Below are 19,251 nucleotides of genomic sequence, written 5' to 3' on the forward strand. Positions count from 1 at the left end.
GTATTAAAATGGCTTCCAAAGCAAACAATGACCTTTATTAGTGTTTGCCTGGACGTCAGATTAAAAAATAGTGTGAAAAACAGTGTGAAAAAATCACTGTTGGACTTGCTTGGTAGAGATCCAAAGCGATCTAGAAAGGGGCCAACATGTTTCTGCCTTACTGTGAAAAGTCACTGGCATTCGTCAGGGCCAAGCTCATAACTGCTACTGCAAGGACACTATCATACGTGATGAAATAATGAAAAATAAAGATAAGAGTGATCAATCAAGACCATCCTACCACATATTCTTGGTATTGCTCTATTGATGCAATAGGACTTTCCCAACGGTGTGTGGGAAGTGGACCTCACCTCACCCGGCAACTGCTCGGAAGAATAAGGCACCGCTCTGTCCGTCGGTACCTTGCGGCGGAATCACGAGCCGAAAGGGATTCCCCCACAAGGTACCGACGGACAGAGCGGTGCCTTATTCTTCCGAGCAGTTGCCGGGTGCATCAATAGAGCAATACCAAGAAGATGTGGAAGGATGGTCTTGATTGATCACTCTTATCTTTATTTTTCATTATTTCATCACGTATGATAGTGTCCTTGCAGTAGCAGTTATGAGCTTGGCCCTGACGAATGCCAGTGACTTTTCACAGTAAGGCAGAAACATGTTGGCCCCTTTCTAGATCGCTTTGGATCTCTACCAAGCAAGTCCAACAGTGATTTTTTCACACTGTTTTTCACACTATTTTTTAATCTGACGTCCAGGCAAACACTAATAAAGGTCATTGTTTGCTTTGATAGCCATTTTAATACACTTCACTTCACTTTATATTTTTGCACTGCACACATCAGCCCCACCCTATGTACTAACAACTGTGGTGACCTTACCTTAGTTCTGTTATGCGTCGCTAAAATACAACTGGGCGACCGCACACAGACTGAGGTTCGGAAGTCCTACATGATGAGGCTCCGCCACTAGGTGGGCTGATAGGACTTAATCAGCAACAGTTGATAGTCTTTGTTTAATTCACTCTGTTGTGCAATTACACCAGTGTTAACTGATATATCTCAGCACCACTTGACCTACAGGCTTTGTTGTTATTAGAGTAAATTCAAGACACCCCACAGAAAGACTTGGTCCATGCACCACTCACTACCCCTGGGCCCAATGGAAGAAAGCAAGGCAAACTGGGTGCAGGCCTGAGCACACTGCCTTGCTTCAAAATGGGCCCTTGCCCCCAGCTACATGGCCAGGCGCTGCCTGGATCAGGCCTCAAAATGGCTCCCACTCACATGGCCAGGCCCCAACACCACCCCAAAAAGTGGGAAAACAGACATAAATCACCACAATCCAATGTCATCCATGCCCTCAATGATTTTTAAATTCAAGACACCCCACAGAAAGACTTGGTCCATGCACCACTCACTACCCCTTGTCCTAATGGAAGAAAACAAGGCAAACTGGGTTCAGGCCTGAGCACACTGCCTGGCTTCAAAATGGGCCCTTGACCCCCATCTACATGGCCAAGCCCTTCCTGGACCAGGCCTCAAAATGGTCCCCACCCACATGGCCAGGCCCCAACACCACCCCAAAAAGTCAAAAAACACACAAAAATCACCACAATCCAATGCCATCCATGCCCTTAATGATGTTTAAATTCAAGACACCCCACAGAAAGACGTGGTCCATGCACCACTCACTACCCCAGGCCTACTGGCTAGTGCGGCATTACACGCACCCCAAAATTAAATAGAAATCCACATATAACAGTGAGCTATTCAATTCCATGACATAAATGTTATTTAAGTTTAATAAAACTCACAGAAACAGTTGTATCATGCACACATGACTAACCCTGGGCCTACTGCATACTGTGGCTACCCACAATATATATTTTTTTTAAGTTGTGAAAAAGTTTAACAATTGTAGTTGCAGCAACTGCAATGCCCCAAGCAAACAACACCAACTTACTTGTAAAATCTCAAATCCAAAAGTAATCCAAAAGTGATCCAAACAAAAAGTCCTCAAATACAAATATCCAGCAGCAGCCACAAAAAGTAATCCTGCCAGCTCCAGCTCCAAATTAAAAGTGACCAGGACATGGACAAAGCACTGGGAGGAGCCTGCTGGACAGGAGCAGGAAGTTGGAGACTCTGGGGCACTTCCTTCCTCCCACCCCCCCTAAAAATGGACTCCTTGCACCAAAAAGTGCAGCCAAATGTCAATCTGAGGAGTTATTCTGATAAAAATCATCATTTTCAGTAGGTTTTTGCAATTTCGGGAAAACGAGCTGTTCAAATCTCCCGCCGGAAGTCAGCTGTGCACCGCATCTACGTGTTCGGCATTGTTTACTCCCGCGATGCGTGATCGCGGGCCCTTATGACGTACTCGCGTTGTCAAACTCTTGCTGTGCAAGATGGCGGGCTGCGATGACGTAATTACGGTCGAAAAACTCTCGCACGATCATGCAGCAAGATCCAAAATGGCGCAGCACACGCATACCGGGAGAAAAACAACTCGGCGAACACAGAATCACGGTAAGTCAACGCAGCGCGCGCGGTATTGTATTTTTCAAGCGTGACCAAGCAAAAATTTCGCAGCTTGCAAATTTACGGATTTTTGGGCACATTCGTGCGATTCGCGGACTGCAAATTTCGCGAACGAAACGGATTTTACGCCCACGCTTAGGTGACACACAGGGCGATTTCCAAGAGCCCGGATGCTCAAAGGGGTGGAGGTCACCGCGTGAGGAAACAAAAACTGAGAGGCAGGCACACCCTCTCGCTGGTGCCCCCTGGGAAGCCTGATAAGGGGCAGTGCAGGGCTCAAAAAAACACGCAATCCCACCGATGAAGCCGCTAAGCTAATGGGTACAGAGAAGGTAGAAATTAGTACCCAGGAACTGCGTCATTTTTTGTGAGAGAGATAGTTTTTTTTCTCATTAGGCTACACACCGGTTGGCAGTCCTCAGAACTCGACAACAAATGACTGCTTTCTTTGTAATGCTGCAGCTGCTGGAAGTCAGAAGACCTCCCCCTGTAAATTAATGGGGGTAGGCAGCGGGCAATGTAAATGCCAGTCACTCCCTTGAAGGAACAGTCTAAATGACAGGAATGTCCTTGAACGAATGAAGAAGGACACATCACCACGTGGAGGAGACTCACATTCCAATGGTCCGTGGAGAACTGCTTACAACTGAAACTGGACCCGCAACAGCTCCTCAAGGTGGCCAGCAAGACGAAAATCAACAGGGGAAGGTGCAGCTCTGTCTCTGTCACAACATCTCTACCCTCGTCGCCAAAATGAAGTAAAGATTCACAATGAAGGTAAGTTGAAACTTTTTTATTTAGTAAAAGAAACCTGCACCCTCAACTTTCTGGTGCCAGTAACTCTCTGTGAAGCGCAGCTTGTCAACATTCCAAGACTGCCTTCATCTGAAGGTTCTGAGGACGTACAAAAGGGAAACAAGAGGAGGGGTGGAAGGAGAGTACCAAAAGGGGAGAAATATAACAGCATTACCCAGTCTTCAGCCTATTCCTCCCTGTGGCAGCCAAAAGGTTTCCCAAACCTGGGCAGAAGTATCAATCTAATAATTCATTCTAGAGATGATTCATTCCCCTCTGACAATTGTTGCTAGTTCTTTGAGCCAATCGGCTCTATTATGAACCAACATTTTTCTCCAATAGCAGAGAACACTGAGCTTGTCAGTAGCCAATCCCATCACCAGGCACAGTTTCCTATGTTTGGGGAAAATCTCAGAGCCAGTCATGTCATGTAAAAGAGCGAATCTAGGAGCTTATATGGACATCCTCTGGTTCACTGAGAGTGGACCCTACGTTCGACCAGTATCTGTTAAGATTCTGCTGTTATTAAAAAGCAGCTACTGCAAGAGTGCGTTTATATCTTAGGCAATGGTCTTGCAAACTGTAGGAGCATGGTATTAGAATAAATGTTTGGGGCATCAGACCCAAGTTCTTGTTAATAGCACATATTAGAGTCCCCAAGGCGAATGGCAGCGCCCCATCCACATCTATCCCTCTGTACATTTTATAAGTTGACATAATTTTACTCCCCCAAAAAATATTTCGGGGCTGCCTTCCAATGATATGTTCGTAACTAACAATCCCATGAGAAGTGTCCATACAAATAATAACATGTTTGAGTGGTTTGATAGCCAAAACTCAAACATCATTATCTAATTTATGTGACCCACTCAAGTGATGTCTCATATTTTAAAACCACAGAGAAATGTGTTACCCAGGTATTCAAGAGTCTGAGGTAAATGGAAAAAACAAACAAGAAGAAACCCTCTTTGGCTTAGTTCAGGTAAATATATTGTTTAAAGGATATTAAGACTGACCAGTTGGCAGTATTCCATGCTTAAGTAATATGGAGTATTAAAACAAAAAACATAAAACATCCCCAAAAGGATGCAAGATCAACTTGAAGATTATCTATTTCATTAAACCACTAATTATCTATATCTATTTATAGGCACAACTGACCCAACTTCTAAGCAGTCATCATATCACACATCACGTTTTTCACAAAAGCAAGAATATCTCAAGACTAAATAAAACAAACTATTTGAAAAGGTCAATCCTCTAATTTAATTCAACAGTAAAACATGACATGATTTTTCTCAATGGTTTTTTTTTTACCAATGATCAGAATTTTGAATTTATGAAGAGTAATTATAAGATGATTGAATTGAGAGGAACACCATAGTAAAAGTAACTGCATTTCTAAACCTCTATGGGTCTGACCACTCATGACCCTATTAGAGAACTAACCTCCAAAATGCTAATTTTTGTGGCTTTTGTGCCACTACTATTAAGACTTAAAAGTACTTCACTCTTAAAAATATTAGAAACGGTAATCTACCATTACTACGGCTCCATTACTTCGCAATGCTTTATGTACGCATTTTTATTACGCGTTGACCATTACTACGCATGCTAAAAGATAGCATGCTTTTACTACGCAAATATTATTGGTTCGCATTATTTTACTTCACTTTTTTTTATTTAAGTTTATTATTATTATTAAAAAATAATATTAAGTTTCAAAAATAATATTAAGTTTAAAACTTCTTACCTGTTCTGCTAAGTTTCATGCTTCTCATCCTCGCTCCTTCGTATCTCCGTTGGACGTATTACGTTTAACGTTATCCGCGTGAAGGATTTCATCTTTGCAGAAATAATAAAGAGGACTTTCTTCTCATAGTTAATTTATTTAAATGTAAAAGTCTAGACTTTAATAAAATTCCCACGGTTTAGAATTGTATTCTATGGAGAAGAAAGTCCTTTTTCTAATTTTGTGGAAAGATGAAATCTGTGATGCAGATAACGTGACACGTCATACGTCATACTGAGAAAAGAAAGAGAGAGGAGAAGCATGTATCTTAGCAAAAGAGGTAAGAAGATTTAAAACTAATAATATTTTGTATTTTAAAGGATATGGTTGTCTATTTTTGTCTATATTTTGTGGGTGTTACAGGATTGTGAACGGTTGCCGGAAGTGCGGCAGAGTTCGTTTAAACGGAGATTGCAGAATATTAGATGTTGTAAGAGGATTGCGAAGTGACTGTCCATTGGTTAAAATGTGAATTTAATATAATATTAATAATTACAGTAATGGCATTGATTGGATAACGTTATGCATCGATGATGGAAGTAACGCAGAGATAGAACAACTAAATTTTAGAAGGAGTATAGAGTAGTACATAAAGAAAAAGCGAAATAACATCCAATAAAAAGGGAAGCAAAAGGGGAAGAAGGATAATTTTAGTAAAGATATTAAAAAAAATGAAATACATCCAAACAAGCAACCCTACCCTCTTCTCGCACGTACAGCCACACTCATATTCAATAAAAACATGTAAGAAGAAAAATTGATTAAACAGACTCTGCACGCAAAGTAAAGACATGCAAAGTAATTTTCTGCTGTAAAAAGACACTTCTATAGATATTTATGTTTTTGCGAAGTAATAGCAGTTGTAGTGAAAAAATGCGTAGTAATTGCACTTGCGATGTAAAAAGATCGTAGTTAAAGAATGCATAGTAATGGCATGCTAAGTATCATCATACATTCTAAACGGTACATTTGGAGGAAGGATACTTCTTAAAACAAATCAGTACTCAAGGAAGAAGAGAGGCAAGTATCTTACTATAATATTCAAATGATGTGGGAAATTGGAATATTAACAATATGTAGAGTACTGGATGACCAATCCCAAGGTTAAATAATTCTACTGTCTGTCTTGGGTGCTTGAGTCTCAGGCGCTGTATATGGAATACACCACTTTGTAACAACTCATCAAATTAGTGCGGTACTCTTGAAAGGAGGAGAAAGCACTCTGCTTACCCCAAAGTAATCAATCGAAAGATTAAACTAACAATTTTACCAAATTCAAGGCAAATGGCAACAACAATGAAATAACAGTTAGTGAAATTAATGAAAGATGCTGGGATTCTTGTTCCTCTTTGCGTTCTTTATTTAGCCAATTGCCAACGTGATTAGTTGAAGCGGGAATGTGATGTGAAAGGCATTTATAAAGCGCAACATACACTATACAGTTTCTTGGCGCTGGAGCAAAAGGACAGTAAGAAAAGAAAATTCCCTTGTTGACTATAAGGAGAAGCTAAAACTTAGCTTTGAGACAATAAAATTAACGTAAACAATCATGCAGTAATACAATCTAAATTATATGATCGAGATCATGAACTAAATACAATCGAAAACATTCGGTACAACAAGTTTTTATTATTAAGTGAGCACAAGTAAAAACAATAAACATACATATGGCCTAAATAAAAACAATTTCTACTAACAGTTAATATTAATTATTGTGACCTGCACAATAACAGAGGACAGACAAAATTGTTGTAAAACAAAAATAGTAAAATACATCGGTACATTCAGATCAGCAAATTAATAACACTCCTGTTCTATAACCACAAATTCCATATAAACAGGGGAGGAAAAGGCTTGAATTGTACAAGAAAGTTGTGCGTCGACGCGTTTCGGTGGTTCTGGACACTGGTATGTTCCACCTTTGTCAAGACTAAAATGTGTTGTCTGTCTGGTTACTGGTTCTGAGAGATAACCCTATGGTAAATATACATATAATTAATTGTCCATTCACTTAAATCATTTTCCACAGTAAGAGTGCTAGTACATGGCATTTCTATAACACTTACTAGTACATGACATTTCTAAAACACTTGCTAATGACTGAACATTGATAGGGTATATACATTATTACCTCTCCAGTTTGTGAGTTTGTAAATTTTACAAAGTTCTCTCTCTTATTTTTCATTTATGGGAGCTATATTGCTCATGATTGGCATAAAGGAAGCACAGTGTTACTTCAAGATCAATACATAAAAGAGTCTTGTAAAAATGTTCGCTCTTAAATATTGCCTAACGGATTCTAAACAAGGGTTGACTTCATCCTTGTATTTATTGCTATATATAAGGAGGTATAGGTAGCTTCTGGGGGGATCTAGGTGGGGCCCTATAGTTAATCTATTGGTGTTTCGGAGATTGGTTAGCTTGTTATGGTTGTGGTAATATAAGGTTCATTACACCCTCATCTTTGGTCCTATTTGTAAGTTCTGAATATGGACATCTAAAGCGGGTCGAAGTTGGTAGGAGAATTAATTGACCGTTATGGTGCCTTCCTAGCATCTTAGTTCTATTTTGGAATATAACAGTCGGTTAATGTCTTACCTCTCTAAGTTCCCTGTTGGGAATCTGTTGAAGATCCTGATTTTTACTTTCCAGGGGAAGTTTGTTGTGGTCTATTGAATGGACCAGAGGTACTGGGCAGAGTCTGTGGAAATGAAATGCTATTAAAAGCCTACATTGTTTATCCCACATTAAGGATTGTGAGGATCAATATTCTATACATACTCTAGACGTAGGAGTGTCTTATGTACCATAATGGCGAAGAAAACAAATATAATAAATAAATATGTACCTGTGTATATTGATTGACTCGATTTTACAGTGGTATTAGTTAAATTGTATTAAAAGATCCTGTCTGGATTGACGATTTAATCACTGTAATAAGGAAAGGAGAGCAATTTAATAAAGAAATAATAGGTAGGTTCAAAGTAGTTAATAACGGAGTATTGTCATAGAACACCTACCTACTCAATTAACAGAGGGGTTCTCTCCAAGATAAGGAAAGAAAAAGCTACTCTCCACTGTCAGCAGTTTGGTTTGTGAGCAGCTGCTTCGCTGCTCGTAGCTGCCGAATGTTGCAGGTTGGGGCAGAATAAAACCGCTCTAAAGTCAGGCGTTGGAGATTCCCCGAAGTGGAATAAAGAAGGCCCTAATAAAATAAGAGCACAAATGGGAATATGTCTAATATAATAGAGCACTCGCCGAGAAATGGTAAAGAGGCGCGAGTGACCCGAGGATCGCGTCTCGCAAAGGAAACGGGTGAAGTATTACCTGCTTCCGCGGATAAATCACGCTGTGTCAGGGGTTCTGCACGGGATGCTGAAGCAGTCCGCTACGTTTGTAGTTTATGTATCGTAGGCTCGGGGTTGATTGGTCCCAGCCTGGGACGGTTTAGGCCAATCAGAACTGTTTCTGTCTAGAAGGTAAAATTAGCGTGCCGCGCTCCAGTAGACGTACACTCATTGGTTGAATGATAGTTAGGTTAATGTCCGCTACTGAGGGTTGGTGTGGTTTCCTAACACGTCCTCCCCGGCGGAAATAGTCAGGGATGTTGACGTGAGAAGCGGAAGTGACCAGAAAGGATTCCGATTTTTGCCCGCACGTGTCTATGTTTGTTTACATTGCACGGCGGCTCCATGCGCCAGTTTGGAATAGGGGGAGGTCATGTTGAAGTGAATGAAGGCTGCCAGTTTTGAAAGGCAAACGACATTCCCTCAAAGCTGCAGGCTTGTAGAGCATTAATTGTGGAGGTACAAGCTTACAGGGTAATGTTTACTAAGCGAGCTGCTATTGGAATGTCTAGTGTATATTAATTGCTAGTGTGACAAGCTGGATTGAAAACTGCCAAATTTGAAAGGTCAACGATATTCCCTCAAGGCTGTTTACATCGCACAATGACTCCATGTGCCTGATTAGAAAGGGGTAGTTCATGTTTAAATGAATGAAAACTGCCGTTTTTGAGAGGCATACAATATTCCCTCAAAGCTACAGGCTTGTAGAGCATTCATTATAGAATTAAAGGCTTATAGGGTAATGTTTACTATGCGAACCGCTAGTGGAATGTCTAGTGTGTATTTTTTGCTGGTGTGCCAAACTGGATAACTGGGGCAGGCAGGAGAATAAGCCTGACAACCCGTGGTATTGGGGCTATATCTGTGTGAAACCTGGAATATTTGTAGTGGAGGTTGTAACATGACTCCGACTAGGTTGGGATAACAAAATTGAACACGTCTCTTGAAGGGTAGTGGGGAGGAAGTATGAAAAATATATATTCAAAGGCATTTGGCCCAATCTTCCCTGGTATTGAGTCCTTTGTCTATGGTATTTAGATAGCAAAAGTACCATTGCTCTCTGATCTTTCTAGATCTATCCACATCTCCCCCTCTTCTGTTAATTTTAATCTTCTCTAGTATGAACCATCTGATGTCATCACAAGAATGGTTCATACTTTTGAAGTGGTCGGTTAACGGGGCATTAGCTTTCGAGGTACGTATTGCCGACTTGTGTTCTAGCAATCTGGTTCTGAGTTCCCTTCCGGTTTCACCCACGTAACCAAGGTTGCATGGGCAAAGGAGGAGGTACACTATATTCTTACTACGGCAGTTGTTAAAAGTGGTCGGTTGGAGTTTTTGGCCGTTGTAAACAACGAAAGTCCCCTCAATGCAGTGGGGGCAGATCGAACATGTTCCACATTTAAAATTTCCCGATGCTGTCTTTCCAGTTAATGTGAGTTGATTTTCTTTGGGGGCAGTATATGTGTGAACAAGGCTATTCTTTAGTGTCTTATTGCGGCGGAATGAGAAAAGGGGTCTATTTAGTTGATTTTCACTATCATGGTTGAGTATTTTCCAATGTTTGTTAACAATGTTCTTAATCTGGTTGCTCAAATGAGAATATTGTGTAACAAACACAATCCTATCCATAGGAAGGTTATTGTCTTTTCTTTTTCTTAGCGGGTCCAAGAGACTGTCTCGGTCGTAGAACCGGGCACGTTTAAGTGCATTCTTAATTAGCTTCTTGGGATAACCTCTATTTTCTAGTTTGAGCTTGGTATTTTCCGCATGTTTGTAAAAATCATTTAGGTCTGTGCAGTTCCTGCGTAGTCGCAGGAATTCCCCAAATGGTATGTTATCTTTCTGTGATTTGGGATGATTGCTTGTGTAGAGGAGGAGAGTATTTTTATCAGTGGGCTTGGTGTAAAGCTCCACTTTCAAATTTCCGTTGTCTTCTTTAACAATAATGTCGAGGAAGGTAACCTGTTGGTTGCTGTGGTGTCCCATAAATTTCAGGTTTGGATCACCCAAGTTTAGCCACTCTAAAAAGTTGTTAAGAGTTTCACTGGCACCGCTCCAGATGAAGATGATATCATCGATGTAGCGGTGCCAGCAAGTGATATTCTCAAAATAAGGAGCGACCTCATTATATATATGCTTGTCCTCGAAGCTACTCACGTACAAGCAAGCCAGGCTGGGGGCACATGTGGCCCCCATGCTGGTCCCCTTGATTTGTAGGAATAGGTCGTTTTTGAAAAGGAAAAAGTTTCTCTTTAGTATTAGATAAATACAAGACATTATGAAATGGTTGTTGCCCCCCTGTAGGTCCTCATTTTCTAAAATGGAAGCTATAACCTGTATGGTATCATTTTGGGGAATATTGGTGTAGAGAGCTTCAATGTCTAAGGCGACCAAAAACTGGGTCGCCTTATTGAACTCTCTACCTGTCGTGATGGCGTGGGTGGTATCTTTCAAATAAGATCTCTGTTTCTTCACTATGGGTTGAAGGAAAAAATCCACATACCGGCTTAGAGGCTCTAATTGGGAGCCAATTCCGCTGATAATGGGTCTCATGGGGGGATTTTCCAACTGCTTGTGAATTTTGGGGAGACCGTACATCGCTGGGGTGACGGGATGGTTATTGAGAAGGAATTTATATTCGCTGTCACAAATACATCCTTCCTCTCTCCCTTTGTTTAAGAGTTCTAAGACTTCTGATTTTAATGTCCTGAGTTCAGTAAATCTGGCTTTTTTATAATGTTCCTCCACATTAAGTAATTCTCTCATGTTACTATCATAGTGTGATGTGTTAAAAATTACCACTCCACCACCTTTATCTGCCGGCTTTATAGTAAGCTCATCACATTGTTGTAAGTTCTTAAGGGCTACTCTTTGTTCTTGTGTAAGGTTGTTGTTGAATCTATTTTTGGCAGATTTATTATATAAGGTTTTTATGTCCATTTCTACGATGTGTTCAAAGATCTCAACTTTTTTCTCCAATTGGTTGAGATTAGGGATAAAGGATGATTTCGGTTTGAGACCTGTGATGCTCTCTGGGGGAGTATAATTTTTATTTTCAAAAAATTTGTTTAACCTGACTTTCCTAAAGAAGTTTTTTAAATCACTCTCTAAGTTAAAAAGTGGGTAGAAATTGGTGGGTGCAAAACTGAACCCTTTTTGAAGGACTACCTCTTCTATTTCAGTTAGTACCCTACTGGAGAGATTTATTATAGGAAATTCACCTATCTCCAATATTGTTTGCTTCTGGTAGCAATATACTCTCTTGTGTTGTTTTGAGGTGGATGGTTGCGGGGGGGATCTTGCCGGTTGTACCCCCTGAAATTCCTTTGTCCCCGAAAAGGATGTCTTCCTAAAAAAGACTCACGTTCATAATTACGGCCAGTTCGATTCTCCTGTACCCTCTCAGGTTCATCCTCGCTCCCTGATCCTGACGTTTCTGAAAATGTGATCCTTCTATTTTCACCTCCTCTAGAGTAAACGGGTCTTTGTTGAAAGGATCTATCTGATCGGGGTTCATTTTTGGATGAAAAGTAATCCTTGTTAGTGTAAGGGTAAACTGTCTCTTCTGAGTACTTCTCTACATCTTTTTTAAATTTTCTAAGTTTTTTATTGGTTAGGTATTCCCTATATCCATCTACATCGTGGTTTATCTCGGCTAGTTTGTTTTTAGCGTCTTCAAGGGCGGGAGACTGTAGCAACTGAGCTTCCATTTTGTCTATTTCTTTCCTCTCTATTTCTATGATTTCCTGGGCTGTCTCTATAATTAAAATGAGCCAATCTCGACTACACCGATTGGCTATCATAGTCCAGGTCTCGATGAATTTGGGATGCTCTACGAATAGGCCGGGCTCATTTCGTACTTGTAGGCCTATTGGTATCACCCCTTCTTTGAGATAATCTATGAGGAACTCAGCGTGAAGTTCTGTTCTAATTAATTTCTTTTTTGTGTTTAGAATCTTCACGAGCTGTTCATGGCTACTGTTGCTGAGGTTTTTAGTATTACTCCCCTTAGGGTTCAGGTTCATAAGTCTTGTGTACTGATCCTCAGAAAACCCAAAGGTCTTAAGTTTATCCATATTTTCTCGTGGTTATAAGAAATAACTCACTAGTACTCTGGGGACCAGAGTAACAGAGACACACGCCTCTCCAACCAACTGGTTGTGCAAATGAATGATTCTAATAGAGAGAGGAACCCCTTGTGTGGAACAAGGGAACTAGGGTGTTACGCCAAGAAAAGAAAATTCCCTTGTTGACTATAAGGAGAAGCTAAAACTTAGCTTTGAGACAATAAAATTAACGTAAACAATCATGCAGTAATACAATCTAAATTATATGATCGAGATCATGAACTAAATACAATCGAAAACATTCGGTACAACAAGTTTTTATTATTAAGTGAGCACAAGTAAAAACAATAAACATACATATGGCCTAAATAAAAACAATTTCTACTAACAGTTAATATTAATTATTGTGACCTGCACAATAACAGAGGACAGACAAAATTGTTGTAAAACAAAAATAGTAAAATACATCGGTACATTCAGATCAGCAAATTAATCACACTCCTGTTCTATAACCATAAATTCCATATAAACAGGGGAGGAAAAGGCTTGAATTGTACAAGAAAGTTGTGCGTCAGTAGGCAGCTGCCTGGACAGGGCAAGGAGTGCATAGCCGCAACAGGGAAAAAAGAAAGTGGAAGAGACCGGGGGACAGGAAAACAGTTTAATTGTACACAATGCAAAACAGGTAGGTCTTAATGAGGGATCTGAAGTGGGTATAGGGCGAGGCCAGCCTTATGTCCAAAGGGAGGGCATTCCAGAAAGATGGAGCGAGGAATGAGAATCTTAAGCCTCCCCATTTCCTACGCTTGACTCTAGGGACTTTGAGTAGAGCCGAATGAGCCGAGCGAAGATTACGAGAGGGGACATAGGGATGAATGAGGGAGGAGATGAAAGTAGGACCTAGGCCGGCCAGAGATTTAAAGACCAGGCATCCCAGATTGAATTTGCAGCGTTCAGAAACAGGGAGCCAGTGCAGAGATTTTAGCAGAGGGCGGACGTGGTGGTGCCTCGGTTGATGGAAGATGAGGCGTGCCGCCTGGTTCTGGACAAGCTGCAGACGTTTGAGTTGATAATCAGGGATGCCTATGTACAAGGAGTAGGCGTAGTCAATTCTAGAGACGACTAACGCCAAGAGGGCCAGAGAAAGAGCTTCGGTGGTGAGAAAGCACGCGATTTTCCAAATTTTTCACAGTTGTTGGGGTTTCATTGAAAGATCTTTGCTGATGATAACCCCCAGACTTTTGGCAGAGTCAACTGGATGGGGGGGGAGGCCCAGGCTAGCGGGCCAGAAGTTGGAATTCCAAGCATTGGAAGGCCCTCCGACAAGAACCAATTCAGTCTTGTCGGGGTTGAGCTTCAGGTGATTTGCCCCCATCCAGTTGCTGATGTGACAGAGGGTAGCTTGAAAATCTGAGACTGACTGGTCCGAGGGGTTGATGTTGAAGACTAGCTGGATATCATCCGCGTAATTGAACGCAGTGACATTCCTATCTCGGAGAGATCTGATTAGGGGGGTAAGGTATAAGTTGAAAATGAGCGGAGTCAAAGAAGAGCCCTGCGGCACGCCACAGGTCAACCCCACCCTGTCCGCCGAGAACTTGGATAGTCGGACCGCTTGTTGGCGGCTGGTGAGAAACGAGAAGACCCAGTCCAGGGCAGTGCCCCTGATGCCAGCCTGTCTGACACGGTCGGCCAGGATGGCATGGTCGACCGTGTCAAAGGCCGCCAACAGATCCAGGAGCACTAGGGCCTGGCTGATGTTAGAGTCGGCCCCCCTGCGCAGTTCTTCCATGACAGAGAGTATGACCATCTCTGTAGAGTGGGCGGGTCTAAACCCGGCTTGTTGAGAGTCAAGAAAATGAGACTGCTCAACAAACGAGCTCAAGATGTTAGTAACGTGGCACTGGAGCACCTTGCTGAGGTAGGGAAGGAGGGAGATGGGATTGAAGTTGCTCATGATCGTGGGATCGGCTGTAGGTTTCTTTAAGATAGGCTGCCTTAAAAGTACTAGGGACTAGGCCGAGAGTGAGGGAATTGTTCAGGAGTGCCAAGGGGGGGGGCTGGGCAGGCAGTGAAGGCCTCACGTAGGATCTTGGGGGGACAGCAGTCAGTGGGAGACCCTGAGGTGACTTTGCTTAGGAGAGCGGAAAAGTCCGCCTCCAGGATGAGGGGAATCTGAGTGAGAGAGTGGGGATTAGGAGGGTCAGCGTGGGGGTTAGCGAGGGACCCGGAAGAGTCAGATAAGGGCGACACCGAGATGCTGTTTTTGATTTTTTCAATCTTCAATTTTTCAATCTTCTCAATAAAGAAATGATTGTACCCCTTATGACTTTTTTAGAGCTAAAACACACCAACAAAATATTAGTGTTGTAATATATACAAAGCGCACATCCAATATATACACATCCAATATATACATTGATGATGGTACCCGGTGCAAATAAAGCAGATAAAAAAATTGAGGTTTCATTGAGGAATTTGTGGTTGACACAAGAGTGTTAAAGTTAGAAGTGTCAGATTTTCTTGAGAGAAAATTCACGTAAGTTACTTTAATGGACCAGAGCAAGTCAAAAAATGAAACCGGTAATATTCACAAACCAATTTAATAATAACATAAAAAGCTTAAAACAAAAACACTGCAAAGAGAATAAGGTAAATATTTCTTTTTTTAGAGTAAGTAGACTTTTAAATTGAGGAACTGCAGGGACAGCTCATATTTGACATGTCTCAAATCTACTTATTATGTACCATGGTCTTATGGGCTTCAAGGTGGCATATTTAATATTGGAAGAAGGTGTTTAAACATGTGAAAAAGGTGAATTCCAAAATAACTTGCTGCAGCTTAGCCTGGAACATTCCCGATCTGCAATACCACCCCGGAAAGCAGCGACTATCTGCCTGGCTCAGATTTGCTGGCACGACTGCTTTTTTTGGTGCAAGGACTCCATCACAAGTGGGATTTGCATCCAACCTCGGCCTGTAAGGCAATTCAGGACACGGCACTTAGGCCCTATCACCTGAGCACCCTAAAGCAAACAGAGTGACTTTACATGACCATCGTCCATACGACTGGGGGAGAGACTGAATGATTGCCTCCAACTCGGGCTCACACCACACTGACCTGGAACCCACAATGTTCAGACCAACTACTAGAAGTTGATTAAAAGAAGAAAGCGACTAATAAAAAAGGGGCATTATATGGTATCACATACCCCAGTCCAAGCTTTACTGCCCCCAAGTTCTGCAGAACCTCACATAGAGGGACGTGGTTATGCTACCACTGTCCATCAGAATCCTGAGAATTGTGCATACACAATGTACTCATTTACAATAGCTTCCTGACGAAGGCTGCATGGCCGAAACACACGTAGGATACAATCTACAAGCCATGTTGTACATACATAAGGCTTAGCCCTACAAACCGTGTTGTACATGAAAATTCCATCTTCACCCATCCTACCTTATTTTTTGCAAGCCACTAGGAATCATAATGTTCAGTCTCTAAGAATTTTTTACCAATGATTAAATAAATGTGATTCTATATAGGTCAGAAAAGTACAATTGATTATATTGTAACATGTATTTACAATTGTTTATATATATAAAAGAAGACATCTGAACAAGAACCTTCACTAGGCCTGTTTTTTCATATGAATAATTGGATAAAATGATTTTCATAACAGAAGAATGAGTGTGGAAGTATGACAGGCTTGTTAAATTACATTTTAGATGGAAGAATAAATTGTCTTTAAATGGGACAGTGTAACTATTTGTGTATAACGCTCATGACTCTGAATTTTTCATTTTAACGTTGATCTTGGTTTCAGAATTTACATTGGTTTGCCCATACTTTCATTAGTTGCCTAAGTGTTCTAACATACAATAATCAGATTTGCTGAAAGCCTTAATTGCCCCCATGAAAATGAACAAGAAGAATAACACTTTTGGAAAGGGAAACAGTATCAGCCAAGTGGCTGATAGGGCCTCTTGGCATTTAGTCACACATTCCCATCTCCTTTTTCTTTAAAATTGTATTCTTTATGGGGAAGGTCTTAGTGTGGACCTTTTTGTTTGTAAAAGATAGTGAGGATGCTGTTTCAGAACAAAGGGTGTTCATTTTTTTTAACAGTTGGTATGAGGTATTAGGGTAAAATCTTTATTTTCCCAGAATATTATGGAATGGGTGACAAATTGTTCTGAGATGAGATCTGTTATTGCTAAAGCCTTTTTGGAACCAGACATTACTTGCTGCAATGTCTGTTATTTCATGAGTTTTGACCTGTTTGTAGAAACTAATGCTTTTAAGACAATATATTTGTAAAGGTCAGTGCAAAATTATAGTTTGTTTTCTAAAATGTTTTATGGGACAATAATCACCCACAGAAGGGGTTGTGCACTGATTCCCTTGCTTATGATTTCTGGTTTTCATTGGAAATGCTGTTGTTAGAGTAGCAACAATTACCATTGCTAACATAGGACTTTGGGCCCTTCTACAAGTGACTCTGACAACTGAATATGTTCAGGTAGAAACTTTAGGCAGAAATGTAAATGAAACAGATAAGATCTATATAAATCAAAGCCAAATGAAAGAGGTTATAGAAAGATCAAAACAAATATGTTCTAGCCACATTTATCAAAAACATATCACATAGTGTTAGCAGAGGAAAGCTGATCTATGTAATTCATCACAGATGTGCCCGAAGGCAATGGAAGCATAACCAAAATATTATCCCTAAACGAGCCCTCAACAAAGCAGGAGACATTTGCAAACAAATGGCATGACATTGTTTGACTATCATTTGATATCCCAGTCTCTAATATGGTTGGCAGGATATAAATGGAATTACAAAAACTACCTCTACTACAAAAGCAAACTCTACAGACCAGTTTATGAGTCTTAAGAAAGAGTACAGGCAACGCATTCTGAAGGATCCAGTGCTGTAAATCAAACCTATTATCAATGGTTTCATAGCTACTTAAAAGATTTTCTGTGTTCCCAATAATCTGTCTTTAAATATCAACTATTTTTTAGCAGCGTTTTGCATAAACATATTACAATTCAGTGACTTTGCAATCTGAATATGTTTCCTCCTTTGCTATGTAAGAGGCTAAACTGTTTATGGCATCTAAGATTAATTAATATTTTTTTTTGGCTTTTGCTGTCAATTTGTAAGGGAAAGTTATGAAAAAACTCAATGGTTATTTGCAGTTGAGTTTATGGATAATGTTACACTGAGGGATAATGTTGAAAAAAGTAGCAAGTTGTAGATAATTTTACATCATAAATGAACAATAGGTATCTTTTCATGAAATGGAAAGAATTTGGTTGGCAAACCGAATGAGGAAAGCCTATTTAAAATCAGGTGCGCACTTAGGTAAATTGCTTTACCTTACTCTATAATGTCAAAGTAAATGCAATACAAATTAAGCAACATGATTATTTTCTACTAATTTTAAAAAGGCAATTGAAATAAACATATTAGAGAGGCTATAAACTTGAGTAAAACAAACATCACTATTAACATAATTTCATTGATTTCTGCTGTTCAGACATTGCAACATGTAATAGGTCGAATTTGAGTGTTTTGGCACATCCTATATGAGGGCTTTAACTGGTACTCTGTTATCACTCTGAATGATCCTCAACTACTTCATGGCTTTAAAAGAATGGCTGTAATGAATTTAGATTCTTCTGCAGGTGGTCAGTAATTTGCTGACTATGTCTTCTTTTGTGAGAAAGTCTTGCATACTGAGGTTGATGCAAAGTGGCAAACACAGGACCTTGAAGTAGCCACCATTTTCCATGGCCTTAATTATAATACTGATTTACAAAAAGGGGGTGGTGATGAACAGAGTGTCTGAGTTAAACAGACCACTCTTACCCAGTCCAAAGATCAGGGCTTGATCCATCACCATTATTTATCTCACTGCCCCATCCCAGCTCAGAACCTGGCTATATGCAAATCAGTCTGTCCCTGGCCCAGTGCATCATGGGAACAGGGCAGACTAAACTACCAAGCCAATTCTTCACCAGAAAGGAGACAAGCTACCGGGGACCGGTTTCTGGCATTTCAGCCTTCTTCGGCCCGGCTTGCTTGAATCCTGATGGAGCAGTGAGAAAGGGACTCATGTCTGAGTATACCCTGCCACACCTATAGTGGCCAAAAACGATTTACAAAAAGGGGGTGGTGATGAACAGAGTGTCTGAGTTAAACAGACCACTCTTACCCAGTCCAAAGATCAGGGCTTGATCCATCACCGTTATTTATCTCACTGCCCCATCCCAGCTCAGAACCTGGCTATATGCAAATCAGTCTGTCCCTGGCCCAGTGCATCATGGGAACAGGGCAGACTAAACTACCAAGCCAATTCTTCACCAGAAAGGAGACAAGCTACCGGGGACCGGTTTCTGGCATTTCAGCCTTCTTCGGCCCGGCTTGCTTGAATCCTGATGGAGCAGTGAGAAAGGGACTCATGTCTGAGTATACCCTGCCACACCTATAGTGGCCAAAAACGATTTACAAAAAGGGGGTGGTGATGAACAGAGTGTCTGAGTTAAACAGACCACTCTTACCCAGTCCAAAGATCAGGGCTTGATCCATCACCGTTATTTATCTCACTGCCCCATCCCAGCTCAGAACCTGGCTATATGCAAATCAGTCTGTCCCTGGCCCAGTGCATCATGGGAACAGGGCAGACTAAACTACCAA

The sequence above is a fragment of the Lissotriton vulgaris genome, chromosome 2_1 (assembly GCF_964263255.1).
Source record: "Lissotriton vulgaris chromosome 2_1, aLisVul1.2, whole genome shotgun sequence".
In the NCBI taxonomy this organism is placed as follows: Eukaryota; Metazoa; Chordata; class Amphibia; order Caudata; family Salamandridae; genus Lissotriton; species Lissotriton vulgaris.